The 22350-nt window shown below is 37.6% G+C and overlaps 1 long non-coding RNA gene across 1 annotated transcript; it reads left to right on the forward strand.

Annotated features, from left to right (window-relative positions):
• Positions 1-246: 246 nt before the first annotated feature.
• Positions 247-22148, forward strand: LOC124554698. The gene is made up of 4 exons (XR_006968411.1): positions 247-314; positions 441-610; positions 684-776; positions 21956-22148. It is a non-coding gene; the product is annotated as an uncharacterized LOC124554698 (long non-coding RNA).
• The last annotated feature ends 202 nt before the right edge of the window (positions 22149-22350 follow it).

Genomic DNA, 22350 nt, shown 5'->3' on the forward strand with positions numbered 1-22350 from the left:
TGACTGTGTAAATTTTTAAATGCAAATTAAGCATGATGTGTCCAATATCACTGTACAGAATGACCCAAGGACAAAAAAACTATATCTATCGCTATTGCCATTAAGAGTGCATCAAATTTTTCATACATTTAAATAACGTCGTCGACAGTTGGATATTTCCTGCTTTCATATTTAAGTAACTCAGTTACCTCAATTTACAGCTCAGAATCGTCATTCACTTTCAGTGGTGCTTAGAAATTAACGGTTACGCTGAACTGCTAAACGTACTACTTTCAACGAGTAAGATCTGCGACGGTAACAACACCTCCCTGGTTGTAAGTGAATTTTCCAAGATACAACTAAATTTCCTTAGTAATACCGAAGTTTAGTTTCTCCTGATTCTTTACTGCGCAATTTGTGTTGCCTTTTCAACTGTATAGTTTTTTAAATTTTTTTTACAGAAATGAAGAGCGTCAACCAGTATATCTTCGGCGCGAAACCTACACTGCATGGCGCAAAAAGTAATACACTGTCGATTGTTATTTGGGCGCGAAGAAAAGTGGTTCAACTACAGTAAGCTCGTGGACTACATTTTCTGATGAATATGTCAGGGAAAAAAGATGATGATGATGTAAGTAATTTGCACGACATATTAATAATGTCGTAATTAATTTTCATACTGATGAACAACTTATCTCTTGCAGACAGACAAGTTTATTGATGACTATATAAAGGTGGCACAAAAATGTGTTATGCGGTGCGTGTCGCTGTTCGCGACTACTGTTACTCCAGAGGAGGTAATTGGGGCTTGTTATTGTCCTGACGTACAAACTTATATTTACTTAACACATTTTTTTAAAAAAAGTTTCAGCACACGTTCAGAGTCGATAGGAAATGTGACCATGTAAACCTAAATACAACAGTAACAGTCCACTGACGCTTGTTCTGCAGTTCTGTAACTAATGCTACATGTTCTATGTTTAGCCCCATTAGCTCAATATTTTACTTCTTATATTAATCTAGTTTCTGATAAGTCTCGCACGTTGCCCAAATCGTGATAATTATGCAAAGAGTATTTTTTCATTTCCGGTGACTTTTGTAAGACATAAACTCGTCAAACATTGATTGTACTAGAGTTATTCTTGGAAAAAATCCACAACAGAAAATTGACAACTAAAATAATAAGAAATTCTAGTACGTCTGAATACTCAGAACACACTTGATCATGTTAGTGTTGAATAACAAAATTGATCTGCTTTCGTTGCTAACGCCTTAGCTAAGGTATTTAAAGGGTTTTAGTCATCTATTACCCTGTAGCATGCTACATACGACATATATTGGGCTATACATCACAACCAATTTGTTAAAAGATAGCATTATATATTGATGAATTTCTAAAGATTGATTGGTGTGTTTCTGTTCATTAATTTTTTCTCAGTTATGATAATTTACACATCTAGTTTAATGTGTGCCCTAAATGATTGTAACAAATAACAAAAATACCATTGTTTAAAGACAATTTTGCACGTATTTCGATCTGGTTCTGTATGATAGTGAGTATTGGTCTCATCATATTTAAAATTTATTGCTCTCCCACTGTCACACAGAAAGGGCATTCAAGGGGTATTGTTTATAACTTTGAAAGTGTTCATTTTTATATGTGTTACAATATTTCTTAAGCCATAATATATGCTGAATCACTTGTATGAAAAATGCTAAACACTTATTATGCTAAGTGAATCAGAAGCTCCAGTTTGATATGAAAAGAGGGAAATTGACGATGTCCTTTGCTAAAGAATCATTCTGGCATTTGCCATAAATGTATTAGGGAAACCATGGAAAACCTGCATATGGATAGCAGGATGGGTATTTCAACCCCCTCTCCCCCACCACAAGACGTTGGCTGTTGCAAACCACTGGTAGAACCCTAAGAGCATAACAAGCCGATGACATTCCTTTCACCAGTGTTTGTTACACAGTCTATGAATTTATCATCTCTGCTTAATTCATAACTGGCATGTTGAATTTTTTGTTGCACAACTGGTATTTATTTATTCTGGAGTTCAATGGGTCCTTAATGCAAGTGTACTGTTAGGATATAGAACTTGCCAGATTATTACAGTAACCGCTATATGTAAACGGTCATAACACTTACAATGTGAGTCATATACAGATACAAGAAATGTGAGTCATATACAGATACAAGAAATGTGAGTCCAAGAGTTCAGATAATAGTAATAATAGGCACATAAACAAATTATAAGGCTTATATTCTGATTTTTACTTACAAGGTGCCCAGCAGGAATGGTCAATATTCAGTGATATGACAGGATCTATCATTTGAAGCACAAAACTTCGCATGGGCATATTCCCTATTTCAAACACTTAATGTACATTGTTATTCATTACACTGTCAGGTTTACACACGTACAACAGTTAATAAACATCACAACATGCATTTTACAAAGGATCAATTGAAAAATATGTGTTTTTGGCACATTCAACTGTAAGAATTATTGTATGTACACATTAAAGCTGTTGTAAGGTTCACAATAAATGTTCAAATATCCTTATGTCAACTTCAGTGCACTGATGTACTGTTAGGAGAACATGCTGTGTTGCTTGTCTTGGGTGCCTCTGAATGCCCTGCAGCAATGTCCATAAGACGACGAAACGGTTCATCTCGCATATTCACCTTCTGTTTGTACAACTCAGAGTTCATGCAACCCCATAAACAAAAATTTAATGCTCTAAGGTCTGTTGATCTTTGTGGCCAATTAACTGTACTGCCACAAACAATCCAGCAATTAGAGCAAGTGAGCTTGAGATATTCCCTTCACAAGTCTGGTAAAATGTGGAGGAACTCCATCATAATGCAGTCTTTGTGGGCAAAGGAATATCCTCAAAATATTTGACAAACGAATTTTCCAAAAACTGCAGGTAATTCTGTATCATAATTTGCTGTACTAAAATGACTGGACTTATCAACATGTTACCAATCAGGCCACACCAGACATATCGAAAAATAAACTCAGAAATTGGTTTCCATGGTAGCAAGTGGATTTTTCTGTGCCTATCAGTGATTATTATGTTGTGATTTTTCAGTCTTTCCTGGCAGATCTGTTGCAAATATTCTTCTTTGGTTTGCAGTTAGATCACATTCCACAATATTTCATTGATACAACTGTCCAACATCTTCAGGCGGTGGTAGCAGCTGTTGTCATTGCTACAAGATGCGCCGATGATAAGTGTTCAGTGTCATCAAAATTTATCAGGCCAGGAGCAGGCAATACAAATGCATGCAAAGATGCTCGCAGCTGGAAGAAAGTGACACTGATAGTGACCCCTGGCGTGAGCCTTCCGCACATGTGTTGTGGGCAATGACTGTGCTGCCAGCTGCTACTGTGGTTAAAAGCTGAATTAAACCTCAGCAGTGCACTACGTCAAGCCATGGGTCAGAAGGTCCTGTTTCTCCTGTTTTGATTAATGGCAGCCAGTGCTGGATTCCAGGCCACACTTAATTGAAAACTTGCATCACTGTTGATAAGATTGTCCACCATACAGATATGTATGGCCTCAAGCAGTGTATGTATCTTGCTGTTGTATTCAGATCATGAGAGGAGGACAGTGGTGTTCCTCGTGTTGGCAGGTAAAATAATGAGGTGTGTGTGTGCTCTCAAGTCTTGCAGAGACTTTGTTTATGCTGAACTGATATTAAACTTTTTTGGCAGTGCTTGTATTAAAGTTTATCAGGTGTCTCTCCTAATCTCTTCCGCAACATCACTGGGAAGTTTCAAAATTGCCTGCTGAATCCCAGCTGTCACTTTGGATTGGAGCTGTTCCACAAGTTGATGCATAGTTCAAACCTTTCTTGAGCACTGAAACCACTGTGTTGTCGTAAGATCTTATCCGTGAGATTAAACACGGTGTGTCGACATTGTACATTCTTGTCTTGCAGTTGGGCCTTGAGACGAGTATATTTTGACATTTCGCGTATCTTAGCTTGTTTAGACCAGTCAGCTGGAGCTCAGGTGGCGCTAATGTTTCTTGTGTATTCCATTCCATATTAATGGAAGCAAATGATGATTGTCATTTACCTGTGACAAAATTCAAGTCATATGGCATTGGTTTTAATGTGTTGTCTTTGAAATGGGTATAAGTTTTCTGCATGTAATGTTTGCGATACATTTGTTTGTGGGACAATGATACATGCAGAAAGTCACTGTGTGCTGGTAGTAGGACTATGCTGCATCATTTCAACAATGTACTGCTGTTCCTACACAGGTTGTTGAACTACTAGTGGCATTCAGTAAGTAATGCAGCACATTTTCGATTTCTGAAAGCAGGTTGGTTATATTTGGGATTCCAAAACACCATATTATTCCCCAATCTTTTGGCTAGAGAATCCTACTTTTCAACATAAACTCCATTCAATGCAACAGCCTCTCACCATCTTACTGGGATGGCCTGTGTGCCTGCATGGTGATGATGTTTGACAAAAAATTGTCATGATCAGCCTTGTAATGCACAAGCAATTCCTCACAGATGGTTCTTCATAGCTCTGTATGACCTCCTGTTACGTGGCAAGAAATACGGTGGACACATGCCTTTGGCTGGCTCTGAGCACTATGGGACTTAACAGCTATGGTCATCAGTCCCCACATGCCTTTGAGTACCCCCAACTGGCGGACCAGTGTGTCAGCACTACCAACAGAGACACCCAGTTGAGCAGTGAAGTGTTTGATTGTGATTCACTGATCATCTCACATGTTCCAGGATTGCAGGAGTCACAACTGTGTGCAGCCAGCATGTGAGTGATCTTGCGATGATGACAGATGCCTCGCTCAATGATGCACTGTGCTTTTGTTCAGTGTCAGGTCTCTATAGACCTTTAGCAGGTGCCTATAAATATCTGTGATGATCTGGTTGTACGCCAAAAGAAACTCAGTTACAGCACTTTGCTTGGAGTGCACCTCCATTACAGCCACCACTTTGAAAGCTTCGTATAGTGCCACTATCTATCAAAACTTCATGAAACTACAGGGATTTAAGCAGGAACATTCCACAATGTCCTACAACAAATTTCACATTTTTGCAACTTCAACTGGCTGAGAAAACAAATGTGTTGCATTACTTATCAAACACCTCTCGTACATGTCCAGAAGAAAAATAGGATCTTGGAAGAATACCTGTTCCATGAAATGTGCTGAAAATTCTGGTATACACTCTATGATCAAGAATTTGATGTATCAGAAAGTGTTGACAGTTTTATTTGGAAGCAGCAGGAGTTTTACCATTACAGAAACCATAAATGTACACCACATCTATGTATTCTTCATTAATGTAGATGTGTGGCATTTTAGCCCCTGTGTTTAAAGTGTAGTTAACCAATGCTTCTCTCTAGTACACTCTCAATCCCTCGCACTACTTTACTCACACACCACGGACTACTGAATGTTTGTGCTAGAACAATACTTCAAAGAGATTGGATAGATAAGACACACATATATGTCACAAGCCCAAAAACAAGTATACATTTTTTTTCTTCAAATGAGCATTCCTGTCATAGCTCTGAATATTGGCCATCCTCCTGGGGCAACATGTATTAAGTATTCTGACAATGAATGGGACACAGTGCTACATACTACGTTCAGATCGTAATGCTTAACAGTTCACAAAGTATTACACATTTTCAAAAAAATTCGTGTGTTGAACTGAAAAAGCTATTCATGAGATAAAGCTTTAGCTATTTTTTGAATTTAACCAGATCCCCAATGATTTACTTGATATGAACTGGTGTTTATTTACTTTTAATATTGAATAATGTACTCCCTTCTGTACCACGCTGAGATTTTATATATCGTTACAAAGGATGTGTTTACTTCTTGTATCGTAATCATGATATCTACTGTTTATTTTGTAGATTAGATTAGGTTTTCATTCTATAGACTCTAAAAGGAGATGAGTCTCATGGGTGTGGAACAAGTCAGAAAATGTATAGCATAAAACACTTGAATATAATGCTCACTTCCTTGATCATTTGTCAGGAGATTGTCAAAATATGTCAACACATTACAGTACACTGGAACTGCTAGTATTACAGAATTAATTCTCTGCCAGAATGAAACATAGTTATGCACTTTTAACAAATTTATCATACACAAAATGTCTAATCTTGATTGTTGTGACCAAGTACTGTCAAAACTGAAATCTGACTGACATTTTTTACTTAAGCTGGTCTAAGATATTCATCTCTAATAGTTGCCTATCAAAAAGTCTTTCAAACTCTGTTTAAACTGTGCTTTATCTGAAACCAAGTTTTTAATGGTTACTGACAATTTTCGAAAATGTGCATTCCTGAATATTGGACCCCTTTTTCAACCAAGGTAAGTGATTTTAGGTTTTTATATAGATTGTTCTTATTCCTAGTGCTGATAATATGAATTGAGCTATTGGTTGGAAACAGAGACATATTACTTGCAACAAATTTCATTTAGAAATAAATGTACTGTGAAACAGTGCTTAGAATACCAAGTTCCTTGAACAGGTTTCTACGTGATATTATTGAATTTGCACCACAAATGAGTTTCATTTACACTTTTGCATGCTAAAAACTTTTGCTCAGTTAGACGAGTTACCCCAGAATATGATCCCATATGATATAATAGAATGAAGGTAAGCAAAGTATGCAAGTTTTTCTATATCTCCCATGCCTGACATTAATCTCAGTGCAAATACATATTTGTTTAGGTGCTTCAGAAATTCTGTGGTATGCCCTTCCCAGCTGAATTGATTATCGAGTTGTAATCCCAGAAATGTAACACCATCAACCCCTTTGATCTGCATAGCTTCTTATGTTATACACATGCTGGAAAGAAATCTCTTACAGGTTCTGAACCGCATGTTGTGGGTCTTTTCCAACTTTAATGACAGTGAATTAGCTTTAAACCATTTATTGTCAGTGAAAATTTGATTAGCAGCCATTTATAAATCTGTACGTGACTTACTACTTATTGCAATGTTTGGAGATATAATATATGCATTTTGTGCCATTTAAGGGAATGGGATAGATAGTACAAATATTTAGGTATAACACTATAACGCAAAAAAAAAACCTTGTTTCCTGTGCGCATTTCTTGTGCATTTGACATGTTCCACATCATAACGGTTTTTCCGTGCTGTTGATAAAAAAAAAAAACCTTACCACCATCTGGCAATGTAACAGACAATATGTTGTTAATGTACACAAGAAAAAGCAATGGACACAAAATGGAAACTTGAGGAACAATACATGTAATTAATTCTCAATAAGATGTAGACTGATTGCTTACTCATTTGCAATGACACCATTTGTTTCCTGTTAGTTAGGTGAGGCTCAAACCATCTGGCAGCACTGCCAGTGACACCATAATATTCTAATTTACGTGACACCACAATATTCTAATTTACTTAAGAGAATGCTGTGATTCACACAATCAAAGGCTTTTGACAGGTCACAGAAAATTCCAGTAACCTCTAATTTGTTATCAAATGATTCAAGTACACTCTCACTGTGCATGTAAATAGCTTTCTCTATATCAGAACCCTTAAGGAACAGAAACTGTGACTTGGACAGTATCTTATTTGCAGTCAGGTGCTTAAGACGATGCTTGAACACAACCTTTTCAAATTTTTTGAACAAGCTGGCAAAAGTGAAATTTGTCAATAGTTTGACAGTATCTCTTTATCACCCTTCTTGTAAAGAGGCTTAACTTTAGCATATTTTAGCCAGTCTGAAAATGTTTTACTGATAGGAAATTGGTTACACAAATAATTTAAGATAGAACTCAACTCACATGAGCACTCTTTGATTAACTTTGTTGATATGTTATTATAACCACTAGAACACTTTGATGTTAAGGATTTTATTATGGATGCCACTTTGGCTGTGCCAGCAGCCTTGTCAAAGAGTGCAAAGGAGCAGACACAGGCTCAGGCCACTCTCTTGTCCTTGGGTTGGGGAACTGCCACTAAAGGCAGAAGAATCAGAAATGATCAACAGCATGAGGATGCAGAAGGCAATGGAAACCACTGCATTACAGACACATAACATGTATCCTCAGGACATGTTGCCTGTGATTGAAAAAGTGTCATGATGATCTCTCCATTGGCAAATATTCCGGAATAGTCCACCATTTGGATCTCCGGGAGGGGACTGCAAAGAGGGAGGTGACCATGAGAAAAATATTGAATATGTATGAACTTCTCAATTATTTTCGAACATTTCACTTTTGCTACTGACTAGAGAGTCAAAGGCATAGTGTAAAAGAATACACTAACAACACAAACTGTGCTTTACTGTAATAATCATGTAACTTAGAGTATCTGACAACATAAAGAAAACGTGGTCAAAATTTGTGCATATGTAATGTTTTCTTTTTCCGAAAAACGTGCAAATAAAAGTGAAACGTTCAATTATTAGCTTACAATAGATATTAATTTACTTATTCATGATATAATATTGCCTTAATTAATTGTTATTATACAATTAAACCTTATGAGAGCTCTGAATGTGCGATCGTTATTGACAAAGCACATAAGTGAAAAATTGTATTGGTGTTGCATGGCGAGGGTTATCTTTTGTTTGACCAAACTTTTGCAAGAGCATCTAGAGCAAACTCTGCTCAAATTTCTGATGGCTCTCTTCTGTGCAATAAAGACTTCATTTGTGTGTGACTCATTTCCCCACAATATGATGCATATGTCATAAGTGAATGGAAATATCCAAGGTATTAAATCTTTGATGGTTTCCAAGTCACAAACAGATACAATCAAGTGAATAGAAAATGCTGTCGAATTCAGTCTTTTATGTTGATTGAGGATGTGAACTGACAGTTTAGGTTGTTATTAATATGTAACTACAGCAGTCTGTAAGACGAAACTCTCAATATTTCTTTGTTATCACATTTTATTTCAACATCTTCCTGTTTTTTGTGTGCTGTGTGAAACTGATGGAACTGAGTCTTGCTAACATTCAGGGACAAGCCGTTTGAAGTGATCCAGTCTAGGGCTTCTTCAAATATAGTGGACGCGGTGTTATTTACACTGCACTGGGCATTTTGTCAATCATAACGGTTGTGCTGTCTGCAAATGGGGTGATATATGCTTTTTGGCTCATCGACCATGGCAGGTCATCGATAAAGATTAAGAGCAGTAAGGAACCAAGCACTGAGTCCTGCAATACTCCACATTTCACTTTACCTGAATCAGAGCATGTATGTGCCATTGCAAAAATTATTAAACACTATTTTCTGTTTTCTGTCATTGAGAAATGACTCGAGCCACATCCCTACTTTACCCTTTAAGCCATAGAGCTCAGCATTCCTAAGTAAAATTTTGTGGTCTACACAGTCAAATTATTTAGACAGATCGCAAATGATTCCAACTGGTGACATTTTTTTGTTTATGGATTCGAGGAGATGGTTGACAAATGAGAAAATGGCCTGTTCAGGTGAAGTACCCTTTTGGAACTAAAACTGATTTTTGTTAAGCATATTGTGTTTATTTAGATTATTCGTGATCCTGTTGTAAGAGAGTGATTTAAAAAATAATAGAAAACTATTTTTTGTGATGCATATATTTCACTTACAGATACAAACAAGATGTCATTTTTTGACATAACTACCCTCCTTTTGATACAGGTCTCTCACCATTGCACCAGCTTTACAATTCCATTCAAATAAAAGATTTGTGGTTGTACCCACAGCAGGAACTGCACCACTTCTTTAACCTCATCGCCACTTCCAAATCTTTGTCCTCTGAGATTGTCCTTTAGGGGTCCAAATGCATAGTAATTGGAAGGAGCGAGATCAGGGCTGTGTGGGGGATGCTGTAGAATCTGAAATCTCAATCACCGAATGATGGTAAGAGTTGGAGTGGTAGTGTGGGGATGCACATTGTCATGAGGAAGAAGAACACCTCTAGACACAAGTCCTCTATGATGGCTCCATATTGCTGGCTGTAGCTCATTCTCCAGCATGGCACTGTACCAGGCACTGTTCACTGTTTCACCTCTTTGCTGATAGTGCTCCAAAATTGGCCCATTCATGTCCCATTGCTCTAAAATTGGCCCATAGATGTCCCAGAAGAGGGTGAAAAGGACCTTTCTGGTGGAGGGCCGAGACTTGAATTTCTTCTTGGCTTTTTGGTTCATAGTGATGAACCCAGGTTTTTTCTCTTGTGACGATACGTGTCAGAAAGTCCTGTCCTTCAGTGTTATATCGCGCCAGAAATGATGTGGCAGCCTGAACATACATCATCTTGTGTTCACCAGTGAGCATCCTAGGTACCCATCATGCACACAGAAAACAGTACTTCAGAACCTCACTAATAATAATATATGGGTATCCAACACTGATACTCAGTTCCCTGGCTAAATCTTCTACAGAAATATGCCATTTCCCATAAATCATGGTGTCTGCGTGTCACATATCCTCATCAGTAACACCATGCTGGGACGTCCAGAATGTTGCTTATTTGTGACACACGCAAGTCCACCTTTAAAAGCATCTACCCATTTATACACTCTTCTCTCACTTATGCAGCTATCTCCATACCTTTCTGCCATCCTTCTATGGATTTGTCGAGGTTTTATGCCTCCGACCACAAAAATTGTATTACTGATTGCTGTTCTTTTATGGTGCACACATCTAGGGATGCAGACATTTTGTTTCAACTGTCTTTCCTATTCAGCTTGCCATGCCATCTGTTGGCATTTGCTAGAACTTTCTTAAAGCATGCATCTTCACTTCCCGGTAGTTTAGAACGTCTGACGTGCTAATTGCATTTAATACTGATAGTCTGCTGTTACTTTTTAATTGCTCTTGTACATAAGCTTCTGTAGGATTTTAGAGAGACTTGTTAGTAATGAAACTGGTCGGCAGTTGGAAACCTCAGCTTTAGCATCTTTTTTAAGTGATGATTTGACAGTTGCATATTTGAGTATATCAGGGATAGTACTGTGAGTTAGAGAGCCATCAAATATATTACAGGGAACTTAAGGATAAACTTCCAGCACTGGTTCAGTACTTTGATTAATATATTGTCCAAACCAGTGGCATTTTTGTTTTTAATGTGGCTTATCTTCCCAGCCTCATCAGTTGTATTGTAGCATACGTGCATCTGGCTAATTTTTTCCGTACTGATTTTTGTAGAAGGTTCTATCTTCAGCCATAGATCCTCTACAACCAATTTGATCTGCTGCTGTCGAGAAATGGTTGTTGAAGATATTAGCAAATATTTCACCTTCACTTACCATCTGCCATTATGACACACTTTGATGTTGTCTATATCCCCTGAGCTTTTTCCTGTCTCCCTTTTCGCCACCTTCCAGATTGTTTTTCTTTTTATTATTTGAGCTACGAGTTCAGATTTAATCAATGTCTTCTTCAATTTTTTAATCACATTCTTAAGGATGCCACAGTTTAATTTGTAGTGTTCTCTATCCTGAAGTTTATTAGAATTTCTGGGTGAAGTATAAAGCATTCTCTCTGTTTTACATGATGTTTTAATTCCTTTAGTAAGCCATTCTCTCCTGCAATAATTCAGATTGGTACTTTTGCAGTTCTCTCAGGAAATACAGCTTCAAACAGGATAACAAAATCATTTAGGAGTAGGTTAAATCTATCAATAAAACTTTTAGCCTGATATATACTGAGGTGACAAAAGTCGTGGGATACCTTATAATATTGTGTCGGACCTCCTTTTGCTTAGTGTAGTGCAGCAACTCGAAGTGGTGTGGTTTCAACAAGTCGTTTGAAGTCCCCAGCAGGAATATGGAGCTCTGCTGTCTCTATATCCATCCATAAATGTGAAAGTATTGCCAGTGCAGGATTTGGTACACAAACTGACCTCATGGTTATGTCCCATAAATTTTCGGTGAGATTCATGTTGGGCAATCTGGGCAGACAAGTCATTCACTTGAATTGACCAGAATGTTCTTTAAACCAGTTGCAAACAAATGTGGCCTGGTGGCATAGCACATTGTCGCCCATAAAACTTCCATAATTGTTTTGGAACATGAAGTCCATGAAGGGCTGCAAATGGTCTCCAAGTAGCCAAACATAACTATTTCCAGTCAATGATCAGTTCAGTTGCACTAGAGGACCCAGACCATACCATGTAAACACAGTCCACACCATTATGGAGCAACCAACAGCTTGCACAGTGCCTTGGTGACAACTTGGGTCCATAGCTTCATGGGGTTTGCACCACACTTGAATCCTACCATCAGCTCTAAACAACTGAAATGAAGACTGATCTGACCAGGCCCCAGTTTTCCAGATGTCCAGAGTCCAACCGATATTGCCACAGACCCTGGAGAAGCACTGCAGGTGATGTCATTCTGTTGGCAAAAGCACTCACATCAGTCATCTGCTGCCATAGCCCATTAACGCCAAATTTCGCTGCAGTGTCCCGATGGATATGTTTGTTGTATGTTCTGCATTTATTTCTGCAGTTATTTCACCCTGTGTTTTGTGTCTGTTAGTGCTGACATCTCTGTGCAAATGCCACTGCTTTCAGTCATTTAGTGAAGGTTGTTCACCACTGCATTTTCCGTGTTGAGTGGTAATGCCTGAAATTTGGTATTCTTGACACACTCTTGACATTGTGGATCTTGGAATATTGAATTCCCTAATGATTACCAAAACGGAATGTCCCATGCATGTAGCTCCAATTACCATTCCACATTCAAAGTCTGTAAGTTCCTGTCATGTGGCATTAATCATGTCAGAAACCTTTTCATGTGCATCACCTGTGTGCAAATGACAGCTCTGCCAATGCACTGCCTCTTTATGCCTTGTGTGAGCAATACTAGTGCCATTTGGGTACATGCATATTGCTTTCCCTTGACTTTTGTCACCTCAGTGTACACCACAGGTTTTAATTTCCAAATTACAGGAATGAAAATAAAACAAGCTCTTACAATCAACATAATCATAATGGTTATTAATATTTCAAGGTGAACACACTTAAAATAGCTGAATTAGAACTTCACAATGATTTTCTACAATCCAGATCAAAAGCTGAGTCATCAGTGTAACAGAACTCATCTCTACTTCACAAGGATTGGATGTACCCATTCACTGAATTTAAGGTCACTTACTTTCATTTCATTATGGAAAGGTAAGACCATTTCAATCTAGGCCAGCAGAAAATAATTTGTTAACAAAATCTCATACTCACTATGGTTGGGTCAATCCCAAATGGAAAGACGAATTGTTCAACAGTCACAAATGTACCTGCTGTAAACACAACCACTCTGTTCAGCAGTTCAGAGCACACTGTCTGAATGGTACCGAGAACTGCAGTGCTACAAACATTCAAACTAAATAAAAAAATTCCATGGGGCCTGCATTACTCAACCGTACCAGTTATGGGTTAATTTCACAGAGTTGTTTTCCCTTTTTATGCTGTTTTCTTCGTGTTCAATGTTAATTCATTACATGCTGTCCAATCATAAACATCCTTGAGGGTGTTGCTGTCATCAGCAAACACAACTTTTTCTCTGTCTATTAAACTGTATGGAAAATCATTGATATATTTTAAGAACGGAACTAGACCCGATATGCTACCATGAGGCAGCATACTATGTTTATATGTTTGCTTTGCAGACAATTGTTTTACTAAAAATTTATCAGCAGCAGACATGTGAAGCATCTCTGCCATTTGCCCCCAGTTTTCCAGGGGAAACTAGAACCATTAATTTGCTGTTCCTATTACACCTAGTGCTTCTAGCTTGTTCAGTTATATTTTATGGTCAGCATTGTCAAATGCCTTGCAAAAGTCTATGGAGCTGCCTATAGCACATTCATCCTTATCAAGAGGTTCAAGTACCAGATTTGTGAGCTCTGTAATGGCTGACATTGCTATTCTTCCTCTATGGAAATCAAACTGTGCTTCATTAAAAAGGTTGTATATTCTTGTAACCCATTAGTCTATCTTTCATGATTGAGTCAATTATTTTTGAGAGTGCAGGCAGCAGTGAAACTGACCTGTAGTTTTCAACACTTTCTACATCACTTTTCTTTAGTAAGAGCACAACTCATGCATGCGTTAAGTTCTCTGGGAAAATACCTGAACTAGAGACTCACTTATTATACTTATTAACAGAGTTTGTAGGCTGTGTGTGCATGTCTTCACAGCAGGGACTGGTGCGTCATCTATGCCTGCGTGACTTCATATTTTTTTAGTTTCTAGATTGTCTCTCTGACCTCAAGCACAACATCATTGTGCGTACTGTGTAAGTCGTTGTGGTTGGTTGTTACATATGTTTTAGGAAAATTTTGTATCAAATTCCCACAATACCTGAGAAATAATTATTTACAAAATTTCCCAATTCCCATGAATTTTCTATTACTGTACCCACAACTTTGATTTGTATGTTACTACACTTGTCTACTTTTTCCAGTTTCATTCTTTGACATCCCAGACTACTTTGCTTTTATTTTCTGCATTATATATTATTTTTGTTAGTGACTTTTTTTTCTTTTCCTTTTTGGGCAAGCAGTGTCCTTTGGTATATCTTCTTGTATTTGTGATAATAATCTAGGAACTGTAGATTGTGTAGTACTTTGTAAAGAACTGAGAAATTTAAGTGTTTGGGAGGACTTCCTAATACCCACAGTTATCCAGCCATTTTCCTTAGTAGCTGCTGTTAAATTTGCAGCTTTTAGAAATGTCTCCTTAAAATGTAATTTAAAAAATGTGCAGAATTCAAAGAACTTAGCATCTACAGTGTTTTCCATGTGCAGTTCATCCCAGGTTTTATTTGCTAGTACCCTGTAAAAAGTATGTATTTTATTTTCTGAGAATAACCTTTTGTAGGCCTGCTGTTTTTTGGGTTTCACCAAGACTGTCTTTAGCTTTTTTATCTGACAGTAATGATCAGAGATGCTGAGAGCTTTTATAAATATTTTACAGTTTTCCTTGTTGGTGTCCTTAAGTATATGGTCTAAGACTGATGCTGAACTTTTTGATACCCTAACAGCAGCGTTTATCATCTGTCACTCACCAAAAATGTTCAAAATGTTAGGAAGTCATTACTAATTCACCCTCAACACCTATGGTAATATTCATGTCTCCACGAATTATTGTGTTAGATTTGGGGCTGAGACTCTTTCTAGGACTTCAGTTAAGTTGTTGAAGAAAGTGTCCAGTCTGTTAATGTTTATCTACACTAATCTTCTCTAGCTCTAAAATGTGTGCCTTTTCTGATATAAATACACAGTTCTATACCCTTCAAGGTTGTTTTAAAGTAGCAATTTGCACATTCATATGACACTAGTGCAGTATGCTTTATCTACACTGATCTTCTCTAGGTCTAAAATGTGTACCCCCTCTGATATAAATACACAATCTTCTACCTTTTAAAGTAGTTTTATATTAGCAACTTGCTCATTCATATAACAATAGCATTATATGCTGTATATCAGTGTCTCTACACCAGTACAATGTAATGTATATTACTATGCTGTCCAAAGACTGTAATTCAACTTCAGTATGGTGTACTTTATTATTTACAGATTGCACATTTTGATGAAGAATAGATAATGCCGAGTAAATTTCACTGGTGTTTGTGGGCTCCAGTGTAGCGCATTCTATTGTTTTCCATGCACATGTTGAAAAATCTATCAACTGATTGAGACACTTTTAAGGGAGAGAGTGTTGTCATGATTTATCCTAGTCGTCCTACAGGTTACAACAGGTATTTGTTCATGTGTGGCCCCACTCTCTGTTGCTATACTCTTACTAATTAACTCCATCAACCACCCTTTCCCAGTCCTGTTTAGGTGCAGACCATGTCTAGTGAAGCTCCATCTCCTGAGTGTCTCCATTGGCACCAAAGCAATATGTGCCAGGTCAGCAGTCATCAGCACCATCTCCAGCTTGGAATGAACAGGTGACAATGTCCAGTAATGATGTAATTGTTTCTGCTGACACCTACTTGATTAGGGAGTTTTCATCGTGGCCAGCAGACTTATTTGCTTTCAGCTTTTTCATAGCCTATGCCGGCTCCTCTTCTGCCACTACTTTCATGAACATTGAGTTGCTTGGGTTTTATGTATCTATAGTCGAGTGAAATATTTGCCCTTCCCTCCCATATGAGGGTATGTAATGCATCCACGAACATTGCTGGACATGATCGTTTTGGTGGTCCAGGTGATGTGATGTGATTTGGAGAGACATAATGTTGCATGGACTTAATGACCTCCAAATCTTTGAACGTGATACAATCACTGGTCAGCATTATTGTGACACTGTACTCTTTCCCCACGTGCATCTTTTCAGGGTTGTTTTCAGCCCGGACTGACCATATCAAACTGCACAGGGGCTTTTGGAATGAGAGGACATTCAGTGTGGACCAGCTTGCCCATTCCCCTGAATTAAACCCCATCAAGCACATGTGGGATGCATTAGGGAGACATGTTGCACCATGTCCAATGCACCAATTACCATCCAGCAGTTGTGAAACTTCCTGGCAGATTAAAACTGTGTGCCAGACCGAGACTTGAACTTGGGACACTTTGCCTTTCGTAGGCAAGTGTGGTAGGGCACTTGCGTGCGAAAGGCAAAGGTCCTGAGTTTGAGTCTGGGTCCGGCACACAGTTTTAATCTGCCAGGAAGTTTCATATCAGTACACACTCTGCTGCACAGTGAAAATTTCATTCTGGAAACATCCAGCAGTTGTCAACCACATTGGTCGAGGAATGGAACATCCTACCACAAGAACTCCATACTAACCATGTGGGCAGCAAGGAAGTGAGGTACAGAGCATGTATTGCCATCCATGCTGATCACACACTCTATTAAGACCCATATCCAGCCATTTGTAGTGTTTAGGGAACCATAATGAATCATGGTGACTTTATTGTAATTATTGTCTTTGAATAAAAGTGTCATTTCTCTTCATCTCACAGCGTATTTCTTTCAGTCACGTTCTGTACTATCGTACTGTACTGTAGCAAGTCTTTCTATGTGCGGGTGTTTTTTTTTTTTTTTTTTTTTTTTGCCATGCCACCTTTTCAGATGAGTCCTGGTTCTCGTGCAAATGCACGATGGGCATATTGAAGTGTGGAGGATATGAGGACAACAAACATTTCCAGATTGCATTTGTCACTCATATGGGTCAGCTCCTGGCATGATGATACTAGGTGCCATTTGGTGCAAACACAGTGACTGCTGGTTTGCACGGTCAGAAATTTGGACTTCAGATGTTTCATTTATGATGTGTTAAGGCTGATGGGTGTGGTCTACCTTAGAGGTCTCGCTGACTTTATCTTTCAGTATGCCTGTGCTGTCTTGCCCTACCTTGACACAGAGGCTGTTCAATTGTTGCCCTGGCTAGCATGTTCTTCAGATCTCTCATCTGTTGAAAACGTCTGGTCACAGCTTGCTGAGAGACTGGTATGCTGCTTCTTGTCAGCCACTACTGTTGATGAATTCTAGCATAGAGCTGAAGCAGCATGGAATGACATAGCCATATCTGTCATCCAAGCTCAGTTTGACTCGATGCAAAGCTGGGTTAGAACCATTTTGCAGCAAGAATAGGTAAGAACTCTGTGTACTAAATTTTGCACTGTATATAATTCCATATCACCTGAAGATTTAATCATGTATTCTACTATACTGTATATGGCAGTAAGTAAAATTTCATTATTTGGTATCATTTCTGGTGTTGCAATTCTAATGGGTTTCAGTACATATCTCATTGTGTCAGTTTGAAGAACAGATTGTTAGGTAATTTCTCCTACTGTTACTGCATGTCATCTTCTAGGGCAATGGAAATAAAATAAAAGTTTTTTTTTATTGTTTAGAAACATCAAATGGTAAGAACACTGTATGTAAAGTAGGCAATATTGCAAGGAGCACATCAAAGATATAGGAATTTTTGCATCATTTCTTAGTATATTTTATACTTAATGGTATTAGTTTTTAATAAGAAGAACTGTGATTTACGAAACGAGAATACGAGACACAAAAATAATATCCATGTATACTTCGCCATCCTGTTTAGAATTGGAGCCCATTTTTCCATTCATGTGAAAATGTCTTCAACAAAAACCCAACTAACGTAAAACAAGTTAGCTGGGAATCCATGTGAATTCCAAAGACAACTGAAAACACATCTTAATAGCCACTCTGTAAATTATCTGATTATCTGTATGAAAGGACAGAAAATTCTTAGAAGCTGCATGACAAGTAGCAATATTTATTGTTAACAATCTATTCCTACATCATGTATGTAACTATTAATTTACAGTATATATTGATATTGTTGTGTTGATGTTAAGCTTGTAGAAGAAGTTGTACTATTCGTGGACTTACTTATAATTTTATTAAGTCTAATTTAAGACAGCCAGATGGTGGCATTGTTGACAGTGGTGTATCCAGATGGCCTGACTTTCAGTGGGTTGATCATTAGCCAATTTATCCACCAGATTGTGTGGCTTAGTGCAGCTCTATAACTATGTAGGTCAAATGTGTACAGGTTGATGGGTTAGCCGACAATTTATTATCTATACTTACCGAATACTGGCAGCATTTATTTACGACAGTTACTTATTACATATTACAAAGTGTCAGGATTGATTGTTAATATTTCTTCTTGATTAGTATCGCAGCAGAAGCATAGGTTTTTGTCTTTTCTTGAATATGTGAAAGGAAGTTTGCTCTGATTTACTTGTGTATTCAGACAAAACTGTTTTCGTCTGAAAGTATGTAGGCAACACACACAGAGCCATAAGCATGCCACATCAAAGACTGTTGGTTTTTACAGCAAGAAAACTCGTTGTATAGGTAATGTTCCAGTGGCTAGGCCAATAAGATTCTGAAAGTTGTGCTCTATCTCTTACCCTGAGGACTGGAAGGCCTGTATGAGCCAGCCACACAAACGTTGGTTAGTGGGGCTCCCAGAGCTATGTATGACTCCAGACATAATTTCCTCTTTCATTTTTGATAACACATTATGTTAAATGTTATTTGTATGTTCTTGGAGATACATTATAGGGAAACAGTTGCTTGCCAAAAATGTGATATAATTTGTACCTCTGTTACCAGAGGCTATGGTTGATACATAAACCATCACTTAAGAAATTGGCCTTTGTGCCTGGAAACAGTGGACGTACGTGTGTGTGTGTGTGTGTGTGTGTGTGTGTGTGTGTTTTTCTTCTACTTCTGAAAAACATTCTTAAAAATTTAGAAGGGCCGTCTCTAGCTCAATCTAAAATGGAAATGAGTGTATGGCATCGTTGACCAGGAGGCCCCATCCAGGGAAGTTCGGCCACCAAAGCTCAATCTAGTTCTGATATCTCACAGATTGACTGCGACCTAGAACTGCGTGCAATTGCTAACCTAGAGGCCACTGCCTAACGAAATCATTGTGGAAGAGGCATGAACAGGCAGACAGGGTCAGTGCTCCTGTGCCTGCACCCCTGGTTAATGCCCTCCGCTGTCATACCGTACGCATCGGCAACACTTAAACTATGCAAGCTTTTAGTCACATGTCCATTGTTTCAGATTAGCTTTCTGTTTACTTGTACATGGTTGAACGCATTTACAATGTGTAGTGTGTAATGTGTTGTGCGCCATGCTGCCCAAAAAAAGAAATGTCTTTTTGTGGATAGCTGACCATCCTGGAACATTTACATATGACGGAATTGTTTTATATTGTTGAGTTTGTGAGAAAGACGTTTCATGCAAAAAAAGTTTGAAATAGACCAGCCTGTCAAGGCAAGTCTCCATATCACAGGAATGCAGATGAAAGGACCACGACACAACTTCTGACAACAGCAAGTTGCAGTAGCAGGGATTTGTCCAAAGGTAACCAAAAAAAGTCGGTTTAACATCTGTCTATGTTAAGCATTCATAAATAAATAAAATAAATCCCCTTCACAAACTTACAAACCCTATCCTCGAAGGCTTCCTGCACAAATATTGCTTAAATCAAAAATATACCAGATGAATCAACATTGCATAAAACTTACATACTGACAATTTATGTAAATGTTCTGGAATAAATACGCCATGAACTCAAGGACAGCATTATCTGGATATCAGTTGACAAAACTACAGACATTTGTGGCCATTACATTACAAATTTAATTGTTGGTGCTTTAAAAGAAGAACCTTCTTCTTCCTATTTAGTGGTCTGCAAAGAACTTGAAAAAGTAAATCATTCTAAGATCACCAGATTTGTGAATGAGGGTATTAGAAAAATATTTCTAGGATCTTCTGCAGATGAAAGGGTGTTTGTGTGTATTTCAAATGTTGCTCCCAATATGATCAAAGCAGGAAAAGTCCTCCGAGTATTTTATCCCAATTTGATTCATGTGATGCGCTTCGCTCATGGAATACATTGCCTTGCTGAAGAAGTATGTTCCATGTTTTTGAATGTAAATAAACTGATTTCATTCAAAAAGAAAGTGTTTCTAAAGGCTCATTCTCGCGTCAAGACCTACAAACAAAAACTACCAAATGTGCCTTTACCTCCTGAACCAGTGGTAACTTGTTGAGGTACATAGGTCGAAGTTGCGTTGTTTTAAAATGAACATTTCAAGGCCATTAGAGAGGTAGTAAATGACTTTAATATTGAAGAGGCTTTGGCAGTTTGCCAGTGCAAGGTATCTTTCAATGATTCTGGTATTAAAAAAGACATTGCTGTGATAAGCACTCGTTTTTCCCATATACCTGCAAGTGTTAAAAAGCTTGAAACTCAAGGTTTGGCATTGAATGAATCTATTCAGTTAATGAATGAAATTATTCTAGTGAACTCCTCATTGCTGGAGGTGTTCCCAAGGAAACTTAAAGAAAAGTTTGAAAACATTTTAAACAATAACCCAGGCTTTGAGTCCTTGTGCCAAATTGGTAGTTTTATTAATGGGATGGGTGAACTTTTACCATAAACAATAAGTGCCAACATAGCACCCAAATTCAAATACTGCCCAGTTAACTCAGTTGATGTAGAACGGTCCTTTTCTGCTTATAAAAATGTTTTGAGTGATCGAAGACACAATCTTATTACCAAACATTTAGAACAGTACTTAGTCTTTTATGTTCACAATAGTAGAAAAATGTAAAATAAAATGTAAATGGTGCTTTGGTCGAATAGTATTAATTAAAAGATAATGCTGTTCAAACAAATTCATGATCATATGTTGTTCTTTAAATAAAATATTACGGAGTTTTTGAGCATGCATCTCTGTGAGCAATATATCTCTCCTGTACATATCGGTTGTTTCGCTGCAACTCACTCGCATCACATCCACTTGTTACAGACAACAATAGCAAAAAAGGAACAATTCTTTAAACACGATGTGTGTCCCAATTTTGCAAATTTTTAGAAAATAATCCCAGAAGCCCCCCTTCCTAACCTCTACCAGAAAGTATTCAGAAAATTATATCAGTATTCCAAGTGTGCTGATTTTTCGTGTGGCCGGCACACTTTCTTATAATTGATATGTATAGGTTCGACTTTGAAATATAATGCACACAGTAACTACCATGTTTTTTTATTATTTGATCTTGCATATTTCGACACTTTTCATGCATATTTGCATGCATATTTTAGGGTTTTTATCATGTGTATAATCCGGTTTCTATTTATAACATTACACACATAACATGGTGAAAGGATTATCACATATACAGTATTATTGACTAATGGTACTGAATACAACATGCTTTTATGATGGACTGTTGCATTAGTTATGCATAAATAATTGTGATGTCACTCATATCTGAAAGCTTAGCAGTAAATATTTTAGTGCATTTCTTGTACAAATATTGCAGCCTGTATATACTTGTGCTGATTTTTTTTGTCTATTTAGTACTTCTCATTTACTACTGCTGTGTTAATGAGATGTAATCTTCATGCTGTGCTGTTTTATAGCCAAATTTTGTGCCCCAAGTGGTAAATACATTTATGAATTTGTTACAGATGGAGTGCATTAGACAATGTATTAGACACGAAATGAATATCATGCGGCAGCGTAAAAACAATAGATTACCAGAAGCCATCAAGTAAAACTGTTCTGGATGCTGAGAGACCTATAAGTGAACTGATATGGAATTTATGTTAAAACGAATTCTCTAAAATAAATATTTATTAATAAAAATGATTGATGAGGTGAGCATTGTTGTGGAGTTGATTTTAATTCTGTGATACCTAACCACATGTCCAACTGTTGCTGAAATTAGAATAGGGAATACCACAAAGAAAACAGTATAGGTGTGTGTAGGCATATAAACATGATTAATGGATGGAACAAAAAGTGTGAGGCTGGAGGGGTCACAATGTGAGTCGAAAAGAGGGACAGATGTAGTTGGGCAGGG

This window comes from Schistocerca americana, chromosome X (genome assembly GCF_021461395.2).
Source record: "Schistocerca americana isolate TAMUIC-IGC-003095 chromosome X, iqSchAmer2.1, whole genome shotgun sequence".
Lineage (NCBI taxonomy): Eukaryota > Metazoa > Arthropoda > Insecta > Orthoptera > Acrididae > Schistocerca > Schistocerca americana.